Here is a 20,897-nt window from a genome sequence, read left to right on the forward strand (position 1 = left end):
CGGTATATAATTGACTACACTTTACCTACAGCCAGAAATCAGCTGGTGTTAAATCTAGTACATAGGTGGTTATTCACAATAAAAGTAACGTGAAATGGTTCTGTCATGAAAGGACGTGTTTCACCTAGTTACCAATATATAGAGGAGCATCATTCTCTATCGCATTTCGTTGCTGAATCACAATGGTTGTAGATGTTGCTGGGCACCATGTAGGATTGATTGTGCAGGTTAACACTCCGTGTATTCAAGATTTTTCAGAACGTACGATCCGATATCACACCATACTGTCTGCTTAGCATAATGGAGATGTGTGTTTACATGTTGATTAGTTTAAATATTCACACTTTAGTAGAGTGAAGTGTGCTTCATAAGTCCATAAGATATTGTTGGGTCATTTGGTCTTGCCAAGAACATCAACACAAAATCACCACTAAACCCAACTCTCTCAGTAGTTAAACATGAAGCAGCTTGTAGGGAAATGTTCATAAAATTGACCAAAAAACATTAGAAATAGTTGAAATTGACAAAACTCAACACTAAGCAATATAATATGTACTGCTGTAGCCATGCATTTATACTGAGATGTTTTTCGACAGTGAGGCTAACTTCAGCAATAGTTTCATTAGTTTACTGTGGTCTGTCTGCACTTGGTTTATCACAAGTTTCATCAAAATGTTTAATGAACTTTCGCACAGCATCGCTATTATACACTCTATGGTATTTGCTAAGAGCCGACTTGGCATTACAATCTTTGGCGTAATGACATTTTAATATTTCACCCTCTGCACATTTATTTGTTTCGTGTTGGTTGGATGAACGATACTACGACTGACAAGTCCGTCTATACCCAAAAAACACAAAACACGGAATAAAAATCACAGTGGCACCTATAATGACAACATGTGTTTACAGAAAAATACTGTTTTGTTTGTCAGTTTGTTGTATTGAATTTTGTTCATTAATATGAGCATGTGTATAGAACTAATACAGGTTTATTTTGCTGTTTGTTGTTAAACAAAGTCATACAATAGGCTATTTGTAATCTGCAAACTGCGGTTATCGAAAACTAATTTTTTTTGCGTTATAAACCCCAAACGTTCAATTTATTGGCCATGGGTTTGTATTTTAATTAAAATCCTAAATATGGATTTGTATTTTAATTAAAATCCTAAATAGGAAAGACGAGTATAGATAACTGATTTGATTATTATCTTTAGAAGTCATCTAGTATCTACTTATGTAATATTTTGAACATACCATGACATTTTTCAATATTTTCGTTATTGCTTAGCTTTTCTACAAAACTTTAGTAGTTTGCATGCTGGGCTGCGGACTGTGAAGTCAAAGATTGAATACACGATACGATATTAAATTCACTCTGTACTTTCAGCTTTGTGGGGTCCTTAACCAAGATATTCTCGTCATTTGGTTAAAAATAGCCGTGTAAACAGTGTGTGATGTTAACAAGTTGCACTCTTTCTGGTCAACAGCCCTAAATTACGGATGATTATGCCTGAACCTCGCTTAGCCTCTTTAACTCGCGTGATTTAAGGGGCCGTTTATTTTGAAAATACCAAATATCTAAGCGATGATCTAAAACAGACACATAAATGTAACTTGTCTGTTTCAAGAGACGAGTAACTAAGTTTGCTAGTAGGGTGCTGCATACGATTTTTTGTGATTATAACATATACAAAAAAATCATTGACGTTTCTTGCCTTAGATTTTCAGTTATGAGGTAGTGAAGAAGTGTGGTCATTAACAAAATTTAGTTTATTCCTTTCAAGTGAACTTAAGCTGGAGATAAAAAAATGCAAAATGCTCATTGATTCGTTTAAATAAAGACATTCAGCTTTAACTTTCCTAAAATTAGTAGTATACAGATTGTTTCTAAGTTTCCTGGTGTTTTGGGTATTCTTATACACGTTGATTAACCATACAGGCAAAAATAATACTTTCTTATAATAAGCGAAACGGCAGAATATACTATAAAAAATGTAACTTCAACTTTTGACTCTGAGCTTGAGGACAAAGATCAAACACAGTTTAAAACAAAACTAAATTTATAGTGACCAAAATAATATAAAAAGAGTAAACGCCTTTATATAAAAAATAATAGATTCATTTCTTCCGGAGTCTAACGTTACTCATGTCATTAATTGGTTTGGTTCCTTTTAAATTTCGCACAAAGCTAAGCGAGGGCTATCTGCGCTAACCGTTCTTAATTTAGCAGTATAAGATTAAAGGGAAGGCAGCTAGTCATCAGCACCCACCGCCAACTCTTGGGCTACTCTTTTACCAACGAATAGTGTAATTGATCCTCACATTATAACGCCCCTACGGCTTAAAGAGCAAACGTGTTTGATGCGATGGGGATTCGAACCCACGACCCTCAGATTACGAGTTGAACGCCTTAACCTACCTGGCCATGCCAGGCCCGATTGCAGTCTTGCGTGAAACTCAAAACAAACCAAACCAATCTCCGGTCCGAAGTAAACAAGTTAAAGTACTTTTGCTTACTTGTTCTATATTTATTGACTTTCAACAAATGTGATATTTTTATTAATATGAAAATGGCTTTTTACATAGATCTGAATAATTTCCTCGGAAATTATTCATTCTAATTAACACAAACTTTGATATTATCTTTCCAGCAATGTTGTTGTTTTTCTTTTTGTTACCTGTTGGTTTTCTTTCTTTTTGACAAATATGTTTTATATTTTTACCAATATCAAGCTAATTTTTCTCTTTCACGGAAATTAAATTGTAAATTTAAAGATAGAAACTGATAATGCTTTAGATAAAGATTTTTAGTTTCTATTCTGATGAAGATTGCGCGGTCACAATCATTCATCTTGTCTTGCGAGGAGCCAAACATGATAACTAGAGGTCAAGAAATCCCGTTACTTTAGGCCCATCATAATATGACTCAGCCCAAGTTTGCGTTTTTTAAACCGGCTTCCAAAACCATTGACGGTCGTTGGTGAAGAATAAAAAAAAAATCAACAATAATTCTTGTATTTTTTAGAGGGCGCCAATATCGATTTTGGAGGAACGAGACATTTACGTTCCTTTACTCTGTTACGGGTTTGCGTTGTTCCTTTTAGTTTGTATATAATGGACCATAAACAGACATTCTCAGTTCCACAACATCAGTCTTTTTTAACCATTCAGTTGCCAAACTTCCTTCATCTTACAGAGACTACGGAATAAATGTGACAAAAATGTCACTACTGATGACACTCTAATACAATGTGATAGGACTTATCATAGTCACGAGCTTCTCCCATACTATATGGATTACCCATGCTTGAAGTGTAAATTCAAAAGTTCTTGGTTTGCAACTCCATACTTTGAGGCTTTAGGGTGCGCTATAAAGAGTAATCATCCCATATTCTGTCTGAAGAAAGTAGTCCACAAGTTGGAGTTGACAATAAGGTATGTTGACTGTCTGCGTTCGCTCTAGTTTATCATGTGAAAGTTACAGATGATTATTCGCAGGAAGCCCTTACTCGACGCCGCGTAAAACCTCTGAAACAAATAAACTCGTAAAGTATGGTAAATCACACTGTAAGAAGTTCTCCTCTCCCTCAGTTGTACAGCAGCAAATACGAAGACTTATAACACCATAAACCGAGTTTTGTGTTTCATGAAGGGCACAACACAGATTCCCCATTGTATAGAACTGAAATGGAAACCCTTATAGCCCGAGAGCTTTCGAAGGGTGGACCTTTCTTCTTCAGGAGCAATCTGGGAATGTCCAGTATAATTAAACGAATGATATATAAATATTTATTTCGTAACGTGTTAGAGATCATCGGACTTTCCGGGAATTGTTTATTTCTCTGTGTAGTGTTGTAAACATTTTGTATCAGATGCTATGTAGCCGATGGTGATAATATGTGTGAAAAGGTGTTGGTGGTATTTTAACCTTGGAATGGATAAAATAGGTGTGTTTTTAATAATTGTGCTTCGGTGTTTAAGTGAAAAAAGTAAAAATAACACCTGGAGAGTGATTGAGAAAGATATGTTATATAGATCAATTTAAAAACAGGAAAAATAATTATTTTATGAAAAAGTAAGTGAAGAATAAAGTTTGTTTTCTGATAGAAATGAAACTGATGACCGGAGATCACTGATTCCGGGAGCTAGATTAATTCAGAAAGGTTGAACAGTGTTTAGTTTGGCAATCCAATACGCTTCTTTTATTTCTCTGTCTGCTTTTCATCTCTATTGCATAGTTTAGTGCTAAAAAATAAACAAACAGACACTATAAGGAAAATATGATACATAAGACAATAATTTTTTAAAGCGTATTTTTTAATTTAATGGTTTTAATACACGAGAACAGCTGTTGTTTTTCTCTATATCCCTTCAGTCCCTTTGGCTTTATTTAACAGAAACAAATCAACTAATGAATCAAAGAGAAAACATTATATAATAAAACTGCTAAATACATTCCGTTCATATGTTCATTTTTTATCGTTTTGTATACTCTTTAATCTATATGGAACTAAACAGTTCGGTAGGTATTACTTTACTTTCGAAATAACAGCAATGACGATGGAAATCTTATGATTCACATAAATTAATCCCCTGGAAACATAATGTTGGTCAGAAATAACACTTATGGAGAAAAATTTATTCAACCGGGCATATAAATGAATTCATTCTCAGTAAATCTTAACATGTGAATGAAACAAACGTAAATGCATACAATATTCGAAACATTAAGCATTCAAGGGGTTAGACGTTTCTCTTAATAAAGATAATTTAACGAACTTGCATCATCTTAATCTAGTGTTGAATTCCCCTAAATGAACACAGCAGATAGCCAACTGTGACTTTGATCTAAAACGAACCAGTAAACAATCGTTCTTAAGTTAATAAATTTGTATAAGTTATAAATTATTATAACTTACTTTGATTCTTTAACTGTTTTTAAATAATTTCGTTTTGTTATATAGTTCTAACTTTATTTGCACAAGGATTAAATATGAATGAAACCAGATAATGAACTGAATAAATATTTTTGAGTAAGAAGCATTCACAATAGTTATTAATTAGGCATTGTCCCTTAGTACATAACTAATATAAATAGATTGGAAAAGAGACAATTTTTAGCAACTTTTTAAGCATTTCTAATAGTAATAACTATAATTTCAAAATACGAAAATGGTATGATCATTTAACACACAAGCTTTCATATTACAGACCTGAACTCCAATAACGTTGCAATTTAATACCATTACACAGACTGCTTGTTATTTTAAAATGTATTTCATTCAATACATCATAACATGGTAACAAGTAAAAGTGTAATAATGAAAAATCGATAACTTGGTACAACAAATCTCTGTCGTTTTTAGCGCTCGAGTGTAAAATCCAGATATTCCATGCTTGATAATACTGTGGACGCCAACAGATGGTGAGAATGTTTCTTAACATTCGTACAATAATTCAAAGTTTGTCTTGTTGAAAGTATTTTTGGCAGGTAGATGGCGTCCAGTATGATTTGAGTATGTTGATGAAATCGAAGCATCTTAACATTTCAATGGAAGTTACTCAAGATGTCTGGTCAATGATTTTTTCCGGTAAACAATAAATGACTGTTAAAAGAAGTTGTCAAGTCAACGTAAACAAGAAATGAAATATAATTGCATAGAAATCAGGAAATCGACATCCACTTTGGAGAGATTTTGCATATCAATGTGATATCTCAAATAATGTCTTACAGTACGATTGCGAAAATAAACGAAAGCTAGCACACACATACACATATACGGATGCACACAATATCACCATTACAAATATAAATTTTCTAAATAAATTTCACGAAGTAGAAGAAGTGGTGGTATCTTTAGAACAAGTAAAAAGGTTTTTGTATGCTTTCCTGTACTCCTGGCTCATTATAACATAAATAATTGGGTTCACACAAGAACTAAAATAAAATGCCACATAACCTAAAATGTTTGTCACTGGAAGATCCCTTTCTTTTCGGGATACTTTCACGACGGTCATTGGTAAGTAGCAGACAATGAAGGTGCAGAAGATGACCAAGATCATACGAAGAAGTCTGATATCTCTAGAAAGTTGTTTCTTTTTTCTTTTATTGGAGGCTGATGTCAGATGAAGCTTCCCGCGAATATTATCAAGAGTTGCTGATTTTGGAGGCTTTGATGAATCTTTCTCATTAAATTCATCCTGTCTTTCCGAAGAAACATTTAGTTGTTCTTGGACATTTTTATGCGCTTTTCGGACGACCCAGTATATTCGAGAATAACAGATGATAAACGCAAAAGACGGCAAAACGAAAGCAAATACATATATAAAAACCTTTGGTGAGCGGTTATTGAGTTCTAAAACAGTGCAGGATCCGGCAGATGGATCAAATCCAAACTTCCCCCAAACTTTTAGAAGAGGAGGAAGGACAAATAGAAAAGAAATAATCCAAATGAGAGATATCATTACAGCCATGTTGCGTTTTCTGTATATGATTTTATAATATGAAGGATGAACCATGAGAACATATCGGTTCACTGTTATTGTCACAACACTCAGTAAAGAAACTCCAACATTGGTGAATCTTATTATAGGAAACACCTCACATAGTGTATCACCATATGCCCATAATCGTTGAATTAAAGTCGAAACAGAAAGAGGGTTAGAAAAAGCGCATATTAAAGCATCAGCAATACATAGATTGACAATAAACCACGTTGTTGCGTTCTTTTAAGGCGGGGACAACGAACTAGTGCTATTACAGAAATGATGTTTCCAGGGATACCAATAATTGCAAAGATGATGCAGCAGGTCGCACCAAAGTGTAGTAAAGCAGTTGGGTAATCATGAAATACAGCTGTACTAGTCATATTAACCGAAGAAAAGGTAAAGTCATCCAGTGTATTAGTGTTGTACTGGTTATTCCAATAAAACTCTGGGATTTCTCCATTTCTATTTCTGGTTTCGAAATCTTGATTGTCAATCCTGGTCATTAACATATTTTGAAATCCTTTTTCACAAGTTTGAAAAGGCAGTGCTTTTTAAAAAAACAATTTTCACTACTTGTCTTTTATTAACTGATTCCCAATTTCGCAAAGCGAGACTTCAGCAAACTTGTGAAGCCAGAGTTATCTGTTGTTCTTGGGTGGATACTCACTTCCGTTTTGGATGATGTCAGCGGAAGTTTGGAAAGTTGCATTTCCTGACAGATTATTCCAAGCTGTACAATTTATCAAGAAAAATAAATGAAGCGCTCGCGTTAGTTACGTTTTTTTTTTTTTTCTGTATGAAATTCGAGAACGTTCAGAATAGTTTCTCTGCAATTTTGAAGCAGCATCGCCTAAACTAATGGATTGAAAACACACCTATTCTAAATGAACTTGTTCTTAGACAAAATGTACTAACGGAAATTTTGTTACTTTTTACCGAGAAATAAGATATTCAACCTTTACCATTTAGCCACAAGTATATTCTACTTTTAGATTTAAATATAACTCGCTTACGATATTTTTAGATCAAACCATTATGCATTGTTTAACGTTTATGAAGCCTAGTTAGTTAGACAGAGAGTAGTGAAATTTAGCGTTATAAATGGAGAACTTCGAATGAGTCTATACTTTCAGAGTATTATACCATTATTTATAGCATCAATTAAATGGGTGGATATTGAGTGTTTCCCTTTGTAGATTCCCCTGCTGGAACGGCGGTAAGTCTTCGGATTTCCAACGCTATTATCAGGGGTTAGATTTCCATCGATGGATACAGAAAATAGTCCAATGTGACTTGCTATGTAAGTGTTATTTGCTATAAGGAAGAAAGAAAACACAAACACATTGCACAATTTTTATCGGATTGGTTATTTCTGGATATTAAGGGTAACTACTTTCTCACAACTGGCTACAGACACGAAAGACAGTTACAGTTGAGAAGTTGTGGGTTCCTACCCCCTTAACTGATTCTCATTAGATGCTGGGACGTTTAACATTGGACTTTGCCTCACAGATGGAATATCCTCAACACATATGAAAAGTATTTGAGCTTTACGTTTATTTTATCACTCTTTAATAGCTCCAATGTTACTGTCGCTCTGTAGCAAATTTAGGGGTTACAACAATACTCCCAAAGGGCAGAGCGTAGATACTTGTATAGTTTTGTTTCTATGAAAAACACATATTAACTAATGAACTACATACACATAACTTCGTTTAGCATAAAATGTGAGAAATTTTCGAATAGCTGAGACAAGCTTTTTTTCTTTAATCATAATGTGCGTATAATGTTATTAAATTAATGAAGATAAAATGTTTTATATAGAAAATGTTGTATGTTCAGCATACTAGGTATTTCTTTGCCATTTAGCTTATACAGGGGAAGTTTTCTTACTTACGTCAAAGAAAGTTTTGTATGTATTATATATAACAATTTAAAACATTACACATAATATCTCTATGGATATGTGCTATTACTATAAATAATAAGCACAGTTGTTATGTACACATCTGATTTATCCATTCTTCCTTCCTTGATGAAACTGTTGCAATGACAGAAAAGTAAGGATTTATATAAGACATTGAAACAAAGAAAAACAAACCATAGCTTTTATTTTTTTCTATTTATGATGTATTAAAAATTTCGACTTGCTAAAATTATTTATTTTGTCAGCATAATACATACTGGAAGTGGAATCAGATTAACTCACTGAGAACTGGCACAATAAAGAAGGTCCAGGGTTTCAAAGTCTTGGAATGAGTTCCCTCTTGGCAGGTGATATAGGAAAAAAACAATACTGAATTATTCAAATGGAACATAAAACAAATGATCCACAAGGAAGGGTAAGAACAATGAACATGCCCATCAGACTACCAGAAGTTGGAGTTCATTCATATGATGAGAGAACTCGTTATGGGAACCATAAGTGAAGAGGTACAGACTAAATTAGGTAAAGATAGTGGCACATTGATGGTAACACTAGAGAGGCAAGCCACCAAAATAAATCCTGGGCTGGAGGAGAAGGCATATAAAGTATTTTATTGAAGATTACAGTACTTCTTCTACACATGCAAGGACTAGTAGAGAATATGCACATGTCTGTGTGTGATCAGAGATATTTAGTTTTAGTAAAGCCATGGTCCTTATCAAATTCTCTCTCATGAGCTATAAAATTCAATAACTGTAAATCTTAATAACAAATGAGTCACAGGCAGACAGAAAGAGGCTAAGCAAACATGAGAAAAAATTGTGAGTCATCAGTAGATATTTGGATGCTTCATATAAGTAATTGTAATAATAAACAGAAAATAGTAAAGTACAAGAAAATGTGTTCAAAGTAATGATGTTTATAAAATAACAGTTCAAGGATACATCCTAAGAAACTTGTTGCCATATGATTAATTTATAGCTAGTTTATGAAGAACTGACACTATCAAGGACAACAGAGGAGTTATTTGAAACAGATTCAGAGAAAGCTGCTAATAAACATCAGCTATTTGTTTAGATTGAAACAGATAGACACTATCAAGGATAAAAGGTGTTATTCAAGCTATAAACTACAGATGAGAAATTATCAGTTGTATGTTTGAGTTGAAGTAAATTGACACTATCAAGGTTAAAAGTGGTTAAGAAAATTTGGATGTTGAAAGCATGAAGAACACGGAATAGCAGAACGACGTGACGAATGACAGTATGGGCTATGGTGATTGATTAACCAATGTAACTCTCAACTTTTGGAGTTAATAAAGAAGAAGAAACTCTGACAGTTTGATGATGAATTAGTCTAAGTTATTATTATGAAATGAGCTGAAGGAATCACAAACAGGAAGTCAGCTGACACCACAATATTATAAAAAAGCCCACAATTCCCCTTCAGCTGCTATAAAAGGTTTGAGAACAGACACTAAAATAATCAAAATCTAGCAAGCAATCCAAACTGATCTGATCATTCACATTTCAGCTCATCTCATAGAAGGAGAGAAGATGTCTCTTACCATTAGTAGAATAGCCATTTCTTGCCTAAGCTCTTTGTATGTGTTTTTTAATTCCATTCCTCCTTAAACATCAATCACCATGGTGATAGTTAAAATCCTAGCCTATGATAAACATTAATAAACTGTACATATACATGTGTGTAAATATTAAGTGTTTGATGACTTAAATAAAAAGTGTTATTTGAAGCCCTAGTCTTAAGACTCTTCACTTTGTTTTAACAATAAACTCTCAAGTTAGTGCCTGTGTGCTCCATTCACCCACTACATCCTCACTTCAGACAATATTTCATGTAACAACAGGTAGTATTAGTTGAACTACAATGGCTACACTGAGATAATCCACTCAGTCTGCCTACAAGTCAGCCAGAGACCATGTTACAGTTGAGAAACACTCTCAGGTGAATATTATGTGCGAGAAAGGAAAATTCAGAAGTATTAGTAAACACCATGTCTTCGATATACTGTAGACAGTTGAAATTGGTTGGAGGAGGAAAGAGAAAAAAATTGGGGAGAAAGATTATTGGTAAAAATGCAGAATTATCCCTTTGTGCACATAAAAGTGAGACCACAAGTACTCAAACCATGACAAACAGTTTCTTATAGGATCTAAGTGGATTTAATACTGACTGATAACCTTAATGAATCATAAACCAGGTAGCAAAGGAAAGTTGTAAACTAGAAATTCTTAAATAAGAAACTGGGGACTAAAACAGGGTATAGTGGTGGAGGTTTCAGTTTGGAAAGTGTGTAAACTGAGAGAAAAATAAAGGATTGATTTTGGGTAGCCTCAGCTTGTGATTAAACTTGGAACATGGTGTAGCACCTCATATTTTGGTGAAGAGAGGACAGGTAAAGTATGGTTAGCAAGATCAACCAAAGACAAAAATACTGAGAACTAACAGAACTAATTAGACAGATGTGCAGGTGAAACTTGAGGATAAAAGAACACAGTTGGTCAACAAAAGATAAAACAATGATTACTTGTGGCTAGGATTAGCAAAAGTTAATAAGAATTGCATGACACAAGGGATAGAGAAAGAATGATACATAAGCATAAAGGAAGAAAGTTTGAAGTGTTTTTTTTTCTAACAGTGAGAAAAGTTTCCAAAGTATAATCAGAAAAGAATACAATAAAACCCATCCTCCTTATTGTCTTTTCAAAATGCAAAAAGTAATACCTGATGTAGGTATCCTCCAGACTGCATACAAAAACACACTAACATATGCACAATGACCATTACATTACCTACTGTCAACATATCTATATAAGTCATACATAACTTGTATGAGGAAATTATTCACTTATACAAGTAATAGATATTACATGAACTAGTCAAGCTCATACTTTGTATAAAAAAAATGCACAAATGAAGTGAGTGCATGAGAAGATGCATCACCCTCTTATATGTGAAGGACTTTTTTATTTTATAATAATCTCATTATGAAGTAGCATAATTCACAATAAACTCTTATAAGAGTAGGTGGCAGTTCACTGAGGATAAATCAAATCCTAATCTATAAAAGCACATAAGAGAGATAACTTAACTATGTGCAGAGATGTGGTATTGTCTTAGAATTATTACTCAAAAAATTTGGATAAACTTGACCATTTAACAACAGCTCAGGCAATAACACTTTTATAACTGATCTTAATAACATAGTATTTAACTTTTCTGATTTTGTTTATAATAAAACAGAAAACAGTATTAAGAACAAGTCTCAAGTTTGTAACTTATCCTTTAAAATGTAAAATTTAAGATTACCTGCCATCTTTCAAAAAAATTATTACAAGAAGTTTCAAAATGTAAAATACGAGCTGTTTGCAACAAATGATGACTGGCTAACTTCTTTATAGTCTTTCACTGCACAAAACACACACCAATGACCATCAGCTCTTGGGCTACTCTTCCACCAACAAACAGTGAGATTGACCATCATTAATAGTTTAGTAGGTAAACAGCTGGAATACTTCTGTTATTGTTTATCATTAATAAGTACATGGGTAAAAGAAATGTATTAAAGAATTGCTTTTAATAAGGAACATTAGTAAAAAATGATAATACAAATAAAATGAAAAAATACAAAAGTAATACAAAGTTCTTGTGCATAAAACAGATAATTCTAAAATTAATAATAATTTAAATTACAATACAAAGGTTATTGTGTCAGAAAAGAATTCTACAGAGAGTAGAGGAATATTATGGAATTATTTGTGAAACCACAAAATATTATAAGTTATATTTATAGTCAATGATAAGCCCACCAAACAACCATATGGCTATATTATATGGAACTTCTTAGATACTATTAATAGATAGTATATGATTTCTCTAACATGAGATAGCTAGTTTGCTGTTTAAGTTTCTCAACATGAACATTACACTTACAGTGATATACTGTTGAAGATGGTTGCTATTTTTCTAATAAAATGAAAAACAGTTAAAGAAAAATACTTCCTATGGATATTTTAAGGTAGATTATTTGCACATTAACATTCATTTGGTGAAGACTTTAACAGTTAATTATTATATGATGAAGAAGGTAATTCTAACACATATATTTCAGAAATTATTAGAATTTGTTACCAAGGTATCTCATTTTTAATTTAATAACAATATATCACCAAATTCAAGTGATTATGTGTATTAGCACTATCTTATATATATATTACAATCCATGTTGTCTGCTTGAGCATTTACCTATCTCCCATTTACAGCAGCCACTTCCCATGTTGCACTTAACATGATTTCCATACAGGCAAAGCTAAACCTACACTTTGAAAATGATAAGAGAACAGGCATGAATAATGTTGATGCCAAACTTTATTTGACAAGAAAGATATTCTACACTAAACTGTCAGAAAAATCAAACTCATTCACATTTCAAAATATGATGTAACTGAAATAATAAGAATTTAGATTTACCACGTTATTGTTGAGTTGGTCTTAATATTGTCTGAAATGTTCAAAAATTACTTCACATGGTGGGTGGTATAAGTAGCTTAGGGCTTTGGTTCTGAGTAAAACCAAGAGTGTGATATAATGGAACACTTTTAAGGACAAGAAAATAATTTTAATTGACAGATTAACTTCAACCTTCCCCATCACTGGAGACAGGTACTGTTGTTTGTCATTTACTAATCTCTTCATGTATCTTTAGAAGAAAACAATATTTTGGAAAATTAGTTGTTGAATTATGGTGCAAGTTTTTTACTTTTCTAACCCCGATCTTTCTTAATATATATTATCTGTAAAAAATAATGTTTATTTATTTGTTTTGAATTCCTTCATTTCCCTTTTCTTAACATTTACATTTTAATCAGTTTTCATGTCATATCATTATTTTACTTTATAAATTCTCATAATAATTTTGCTTTTAAGTTAAATGTTTTAAATACCTTTTTTTATACTCTTTATATTAAAATTGTTGTTTCCTAGTTTATTTTTATCATAAAACACAAATAACATTTTGTGTTTCTAGTCCCCTCATTGATTTACAAGGCCATAACAAGTTAGAGGGGTTAATGGTGGGGCAAGTGCTTAAGAATCGTGGGTTTGTGCCCTAACAATATTATTTCATGTGTATAATCCCCTCTTCTTGTAAGATATATATATATATATATATCTGGAAATAATGGAAGATTTCTATTACATTGGAGTCTCTGCAGATCACGAGAGAGCTTTTGAGCCCAACAATATAGACCAGATACTTCATACTTGTTCTAAAAACATAGCTAAATTTATGGGTTTGTTGAATTTTCATGAATTATTCCAGTGAATGATCCATCAAAAAGTAATTCTTCACACATTTACTTCACTTTCAAAATAGATGTACAGAAAAAAATTCAAACTGCTTAAACTACAAAATGAATGCAATCACTGGTTAAGTAAATCTGACATATTATTGTTCTGAAAACTTCAACAGCTCAAACTTCAGTAAATTTATTGCAATTAAATATGTTATATAGTTGAAACTTATAATCATTTCAAAGTGGTATATACAATTTTGAAACTCAGATTTCATTTGTAGAATTCAACAGGAACTATACAGTTGGAGATAATAATCAGTGATGACGAGAAACCCACTTGTTGAGAAATTTATTTGAATGTCATTATGTCCTGGCATAGTTAAGGCTATCTCAGTCAGATCCAATATCTAGCTCTCACATGAAAAGATACAAGAACATTTCTGTACAATGAGTTGCAGTGATAACCAACAGGACAGCTGCTTCTTGAACACCATGTGAAACTTTTCCTAATTTGCTCGGAGGTTCATCTACAATTTTTACAATTTGGTGAAAGAGAAACTATAACTGTCAAAATATAAAAATCTGATTTTTGATAAAAATAAGACAAACATGGTACGTATTTCCATTTTATTTAGGAAATATAAATAATACACTAACAACTCACTGGTTGAAAAAATTCTATTCCATCCTTCTTATATGTAAACAATACCAGTATGGTTATACAACATTTAATTAGAAAATATTTACTAGAAGTTAAAATCAAGAAATAAAGTTGGTAGGGCAATCATAAATATATTAAAAAGAGACTTGTATGCAAAAAAGAAAAAAATAATGTACTGAATGTTAAGAAGAAGGTCAAGATAGGTAACAATACATTTGCTAACAGTATTCTTGGTTGTAATTAATTTATGTATATTTTGTTTCTACATAAATTAAAAAGTTCTTTTATTTATTTGTTTTGCTTCAATATAATACATTTAATAATCATATTCAATACTAAAGGATATGATTTACACTTGAACCACTGGAGTATTTTACCACTGCTACTGTACACTCTATACATAAAAGACTTTGGTCTTTTTGTACACAAATATTTCCATAACTTGTGAACAAATACTACTTAATTCAAAGTGTATGAAACTGATACATTGGACTGACCCCATATTGAAAAAGGAATATTTACTAAAATTCTAAACCTATCAGAAGTACCTACAAGAAATATAGCAGGCTTGTAGTGAAACATATAAGTCTGTTATACACAAAAAATTTAGATAAGTTTCAAAGATATGTCTGTGAGTTGACAACATCTGTTTTACACAAACTAACAATAAGTTTTTTTCATCATTTTATAATTTCTATATAGTATTTGCACAGCCTCTGAAATGCATATCTATAGTTTTTGTAAATACTACTTTATATATTGTACCTGTTACTTACATTCTTCTTCCATGAATTGTTTCTAAATCAGTAAAAAAGGACCAAATAAACACATATCTAATAACTGTATTTTTTTCTGAGATGTAGTTGTGTTATTTGAGCAAATAAATTAACTTTGTCTAGTAGTGTCAAAGCTTTGAGGCTTCTTAAGCCTATGAAAGGTGACGAAAGTTCTGTTTAAGTGCAACGTTTTAACACATACCTCATAATTGATTTATTTTGGAATTCATCACAGAAGATGTGAATAACAAGACTTGATTTTAAATGTAATTTTCACTCTTATTTTAATCTTATTAAAGTTCTCATTTGAAGGAATGCGAAAAAAATGCACAAACAATTTTTAAAGGTCGTTGTGAATTAATTATTCTATTGCACACTAAATAACACGCAGTGCTCGTAACTACCTGGCAATAGAATATTTCTCTAGCTGCTTCAGAAAAAGAATTTCAAAATTAAACTGAGCCTAAATTACAAAAACACGAAACCTAAACAAAAAAACAAGCCGAACTGAAAGTATAAAAACAAAGCCTAAAATACGAAAACAAGTCAAGCTAGAAGTACAAAAACAAGAGAAGCTCAATTACTAGGTATAAAAAGATGAAAAATAAGAAATTAACATGTAGTCGAATATACAATTTATAGAAAACTTACAATCTTTATTATATTCACTGCTACACCTTCATACACCGGCCTTATCTACCATTAAAGGAATTTATCCACTGCACGGGAGAGGTTAGTTATGCATTAGTTTTTATGCTCAGCTTTGGAAACAACGGATAATACAAAATTTGGCAACTAATTAAAAATTCTATTTTTTGTTTCGTTTAAAAAGTATTTAAACATTTGACCGTATACAAAGGATCTGTTGATTTTTTTTGTCTGTTTGTTTTATATAAATGTGGATGGTCTGACAAATCAATTCGGAACTCCACGTCCCTCAGCGGACATCATTTCTTTTTTCCATCCCAATGACCTCTGTTGGGTCTTCGACTATTATCTCATTCTTCCTCTTCCGCTGACTCTTCAACCTCATGGACTTCTGGTCAATCATTTGGACTCTGTGATCTAACAGTGTTGTTGTTGATACTGTTGTATTTATTTCTTCTGTTAAATTATTGTAAAAACTAATAAAACATTTCTTAAGAAAATTCAGTGGCTTTCTCGCACCTTTTTCTCCAATAAAAATTAATCACATACTGCTAGAATGTCATGTTTAATATGGTAAGCTTCATGGGATATCTAGCTATTGTTGAGGCGATTAGCTTAATATAAAGATACAACGATCCGAAATATTTCAAAACACTGGTCGTGAATAAAATACATATCTCCAAAAAGAGTTACTATTTTCAACACAGAATAAATCACATTTCGTCTGTTAGTAAAGAATTGCTGCAAGTATAAAAGTGGTGCTTTATTTTTTATTTTTGATATGTTTCTTATTCTACTTAGTATAATAGACCAGGATTCACTGAGCAACGCGACAACAAGCTTTTTCAAATAAAACCCTATATTGGGCTTTGACCGTCTAGCTTCCGTAAGGTTCGGAAGGAGGAAGTTGTTCTTACTAGACTACGCATTGGTCACACTTTCTTAACTCATTGTTTTCTTTTATCTTGAACTGCTGCACCAATGTGTAGTTTGTGTAACACTCAAATCACTATCAGCGACCTTTTACTCTCTTGCCATCGTTACAATTCTCAACGACGGCAATATTTTAAACATGTTTTTTTCCCAGGGTCTATCTGTAACATTGGACAGTGTTATTGGTGATGGTAACACTGTCCACCTTGATAAAGTTTTTAGTTTTTTAATGGCCATTAATCTTTTTAATCTCATTTAAGTGTTGAATATTTATTCATTACACCTTTTTAATTGTGGTTCCTTTTTTACAGTTTCATTCTCTCTAGTTCAATTTGATATTGGAAAATGGCCAGAACATTAAATAACTCGACACCAGGACTGGAAAGGCCAACTTCTGGTGACTAACCCTGCTGTTTGAACGATCCGTTTGAACTACTCGTTAGTCGTCCTGGTGAGTTGTTATTACACTTTTGCTGCATGTCATTTAACACTTTTACTACTTTACTTTTTAGTACTGGCCATAATGACACATAACTCGAAACCAGGACTGGAAAGACCAACTTCAGGTGACTGACAGTGGTTTTTATACTTACCTGTTAGTCTTCCTGGCAGGTTATGATCATTACCATTTTGCTAGAGTAAGTACTTTACAACTTCTTTTACTCTGCTTTCTCTCTTAACACTCCTACGAAAAGACGTTTCTAGTCCTGATTTCTCCAAGCCCGTTCCCCTGGCTGTGGTTTCGCTAGATAGTAGATAGGGACAGTGGGAATCTCGTTAATCCATTCATTAATGGATTTAAATGGCAATTTCATTTAAATACAAAATTATTAGCCTAATATTAATAACCTTTCAAGTTGCTCTGGGGCCTATTACGCCCCACTTTTCGTAGGAGTGTTAACATTGTAGACTAGGTGTCAACACTGATTTTATACTTTTTCTGTTTTTCAATGATGTTTTGTTTTACCTTCATTTCCTTTTATGTATTTTACTACATTTACTTTATTTTTACCTTTTTACTGGACGTTTGGCGCAGATAGCCTAGCTGCTTTGTGCCATAAAACACTAAATCAATCAATCAATTTTACTGTGACATTAGGTTAGATAACTTCACCTATACGTTACTGAGGTGAACCACTTTTTAACCTTAATTTTGTATTCTGCATACACTTTTATGCTTTATTTATTACAAAGGGAATTTAAACTACTTACTTTATTTGTTACATAATGATTTTAAATTACATACTTTATTTAATAGAAAGGGATTTTAAATAACATTATTTATTTGTTACTGAGGAATGTTAAACTACTTACCTTATTTATTACATAATGATTTTAAACTACTTTAGACATTACATAATGATTGTAAATTACTTATTTTATTTATTGCATAATGATTTTAAACTTCTTACTTTATTTATTACAGAGGGGTTTCACACTACTTACTTTATTACAGAAATAATGTTAAACTAGTTACTTTATTTATTAAAGAAGGAATTTTAAACTACTTAGTCCTTTTATTATAAAGGGACATTAAACAACTGTATTTGTTACAAAATTAATAATTTCAAACTACTCACTTTATTAAATAATGATTTTAAATGATTTACTTTATTTAATGCAGAAAGAATATTAAACTACAAACTTTATTTATTACAGAAGGGATTTTCAATTACTTACTTTATTAATTAGAGGTTTTTTTAACTACTTCCTTTATGTATTACATAATGATTTTAAACTACTTACTTTATATATTACATAATGATTGTGAACTATTTATTTTATTTATTGGAAAATGATATTATACTACTCACTTTATATATTACATAATTATTTTAAACTACTTTATTTATTATTGAAATAATTTTAAACTATTTTAAAATTTCTTCTGTAATAAATAAACTATTTACTTTATTTATTATAAAGGAATTTTAAACTACTTTATTTATTATAGAGAGATTTTAAACTAGTTTATTTATTAGAAAGGGATTTTAAACTACTTACTTTACTACAGAAGGGATACTAAACTACTTACTTTATGTATTACATAATATTGAAAAATACATATTTTATTTATTGTATAATGATTTTGAACTATTTACTTTATTTATTACAGAGGAATTTCAAACTACTTAGTTTATTTATTAAAGAAATATTTTAAACTAATTACTATATTTGTTACATAATAATTTTAAATTACTTACTCTGTTTATTACAAAGGGGCTTTAAACTACTTTATTTGTAACAAAATTAATAATTTGAAACTACTCACTTCATGAAATAATGATATTAAATGATTTACTTTATTTATTACAGAAAAAAAATTCAACTACTTTATTTATTACAGAAAGAATTTTAAAGTACTTCATTTATTACTTAATTATTTTATACTACTTACTTTATTTATTGCAGAAGGGATTTTAAACTATTTACTTTATTTATTACAAAGGAATTTTCAACTACATTTTTTGTTAATTAGAGAGGTATTTTAAACTATTTACTTTATTTGTTACATAATGATTTTAAATGACTTAGATTTTATATTACATAATGATTGTAACCTACTTTTTTATTTATTGCAGAATGATTTTATACTACTTCATATATTACATAATGATTTTAAACTACTTACTTCATTTATTGTAGATTGGATTTTAAACTATTTACTATATTTATTATAGAGGGATTTTAAACTACTTACTTTATTACAGAAGGGATTTTAAACTATTTACTTTATTTATTACATAATGATTTCAAACAACTTACTTTATTTATTACAAAAGGGTTTTCCAAAACTTACTTTATTTATTACAGAGGTATTTGAAACTACCTACTTTAATACAAAATGGATATTAAACTATTTACTTTATTTATTACAGATATTTTTAAACTAGTTACTTGATTTCTTACATAATGATTTTAAACTACTCTATTTATTACAGAAGGGATTTTAAACAATTTACTTTATTTATTACAAAATTAATAATTTTAAACTACTCACTTTACTTATTATAGAAAAAAAATTTAAACCACTTATATTTTTTATTATATAATGATTTTAAACGACTTACTTTAATTATTAGAAAGTGATTATAAACTACTTTATTTGTTTATTTATTACAGAGGGATTTTAAACTACTTACTTTATTACAAAGGTATACTAAACTACTTATTTTATTTATTATGGAAATAATTTTCAACTAAGTACTTTATTTGTTACATAATGACTTAAAACTATTTACTTTATTTATTACTTATTGATTTTAAACTACTTATTTTATTTATTAGAGAGGGGATTTTAAATTACTTTATTACAGAAGGGATATTAAACTACATATTTTATTTATTACAGATATATTTTTAAACTATTCACTTTACTTATTAAATAATGATTTTAAACTATTTACTTTATTTATTGCATAAAAAATTTTAAACTGCTTGCTTTATTTACTAAAAAGGGATTTTACACTACTTAGTTTATTTATTACAATTACAATTTTAATATCATTTGCAACACTAAGCTTTCAATATCTCATTCTCTTTCTTTATTCCACAGCCAACTATAACTGGGTTACTTCTGCACGTTCAGTTTCTAGAGCTCGTAGTAAAACTTCAGAGTCAAGGTTTTTTCTTTCATAAGCTTCTCTGTTGGTGAGACAAAGACTGAAGATTACTTTTCTGATATTTTCAGAATGCTTTACTGGCTTGTAAGAAAGGTTAAACAGCCTTTCAACTAATTAAAACATTTAAAAGTCTTACAGAAAGCCCTTAATAATAATACTATAAAGATATAAAAAATAATATATATTATAGAAAAATAAAAATAATTTAATTAAGTAATAACATATACAAATTATTATTTCAATAATAAAGGAATTCATTCTCTTTTATTTATATGTTTATTATTATAAATTTAATTTCTTAAATTTATTATTAATATTTCACTCTTCTATTTGCTCTACCACCATTAAGTGCTTTTATTTATAAATCTTCCAATATTGTTATTGCATCATATTCTTAGAAAAGTGTACCAGTTCACTTCTTGAATACTGGATTATAGTTTATATATAGAACAGACATGGCAAAAGAGCAGACAGACTTATCTGTGGTGTCAGCAAGTTCATTCCAGTAAATACCAACATGGC

At 30.8% G+C, this 20,897-nt stretch overlaps 1 long non-coding RNA gene across 1 annotated transcript; it reads left to right on the forward strand.

Moving 5' to 3' along the window:
- The first annotated feature begins 1,310 nt into the window (after window positions 1–1,310).
- On the forward strand, window positions 1,311–20,644 carry LOC143222932 (uncharacterized). The gene is made up of 3 exons (XR_013012590.1): window positions 1,311–8,031; window positions 17,064–17,390; window positions 20,309–20,644. It is a non-coding gene; the product is annotated as an uncharacterized LOC143222932 (long non-coding RNA).
- The last annotated feature ends 253 nt before the right edge of the window (window positions 20,645–20,897 follow it).

The sequence above is a fragment of the Tachypleus tridentatus genome, chromosome 8 (assembly GCF_004210375.1).
Source record: "Tachypleus tridentatus isolate NWPU-2018 chromosome 8, ASM421037v1, whole genome shotgun sequence".
Lineage (NCBI taxonomy): Eukaryota > Metazoa > Arthropoda > Merostomata > Xiphosura > Limulidae > Tachypleus > Tachypleus tridentatus.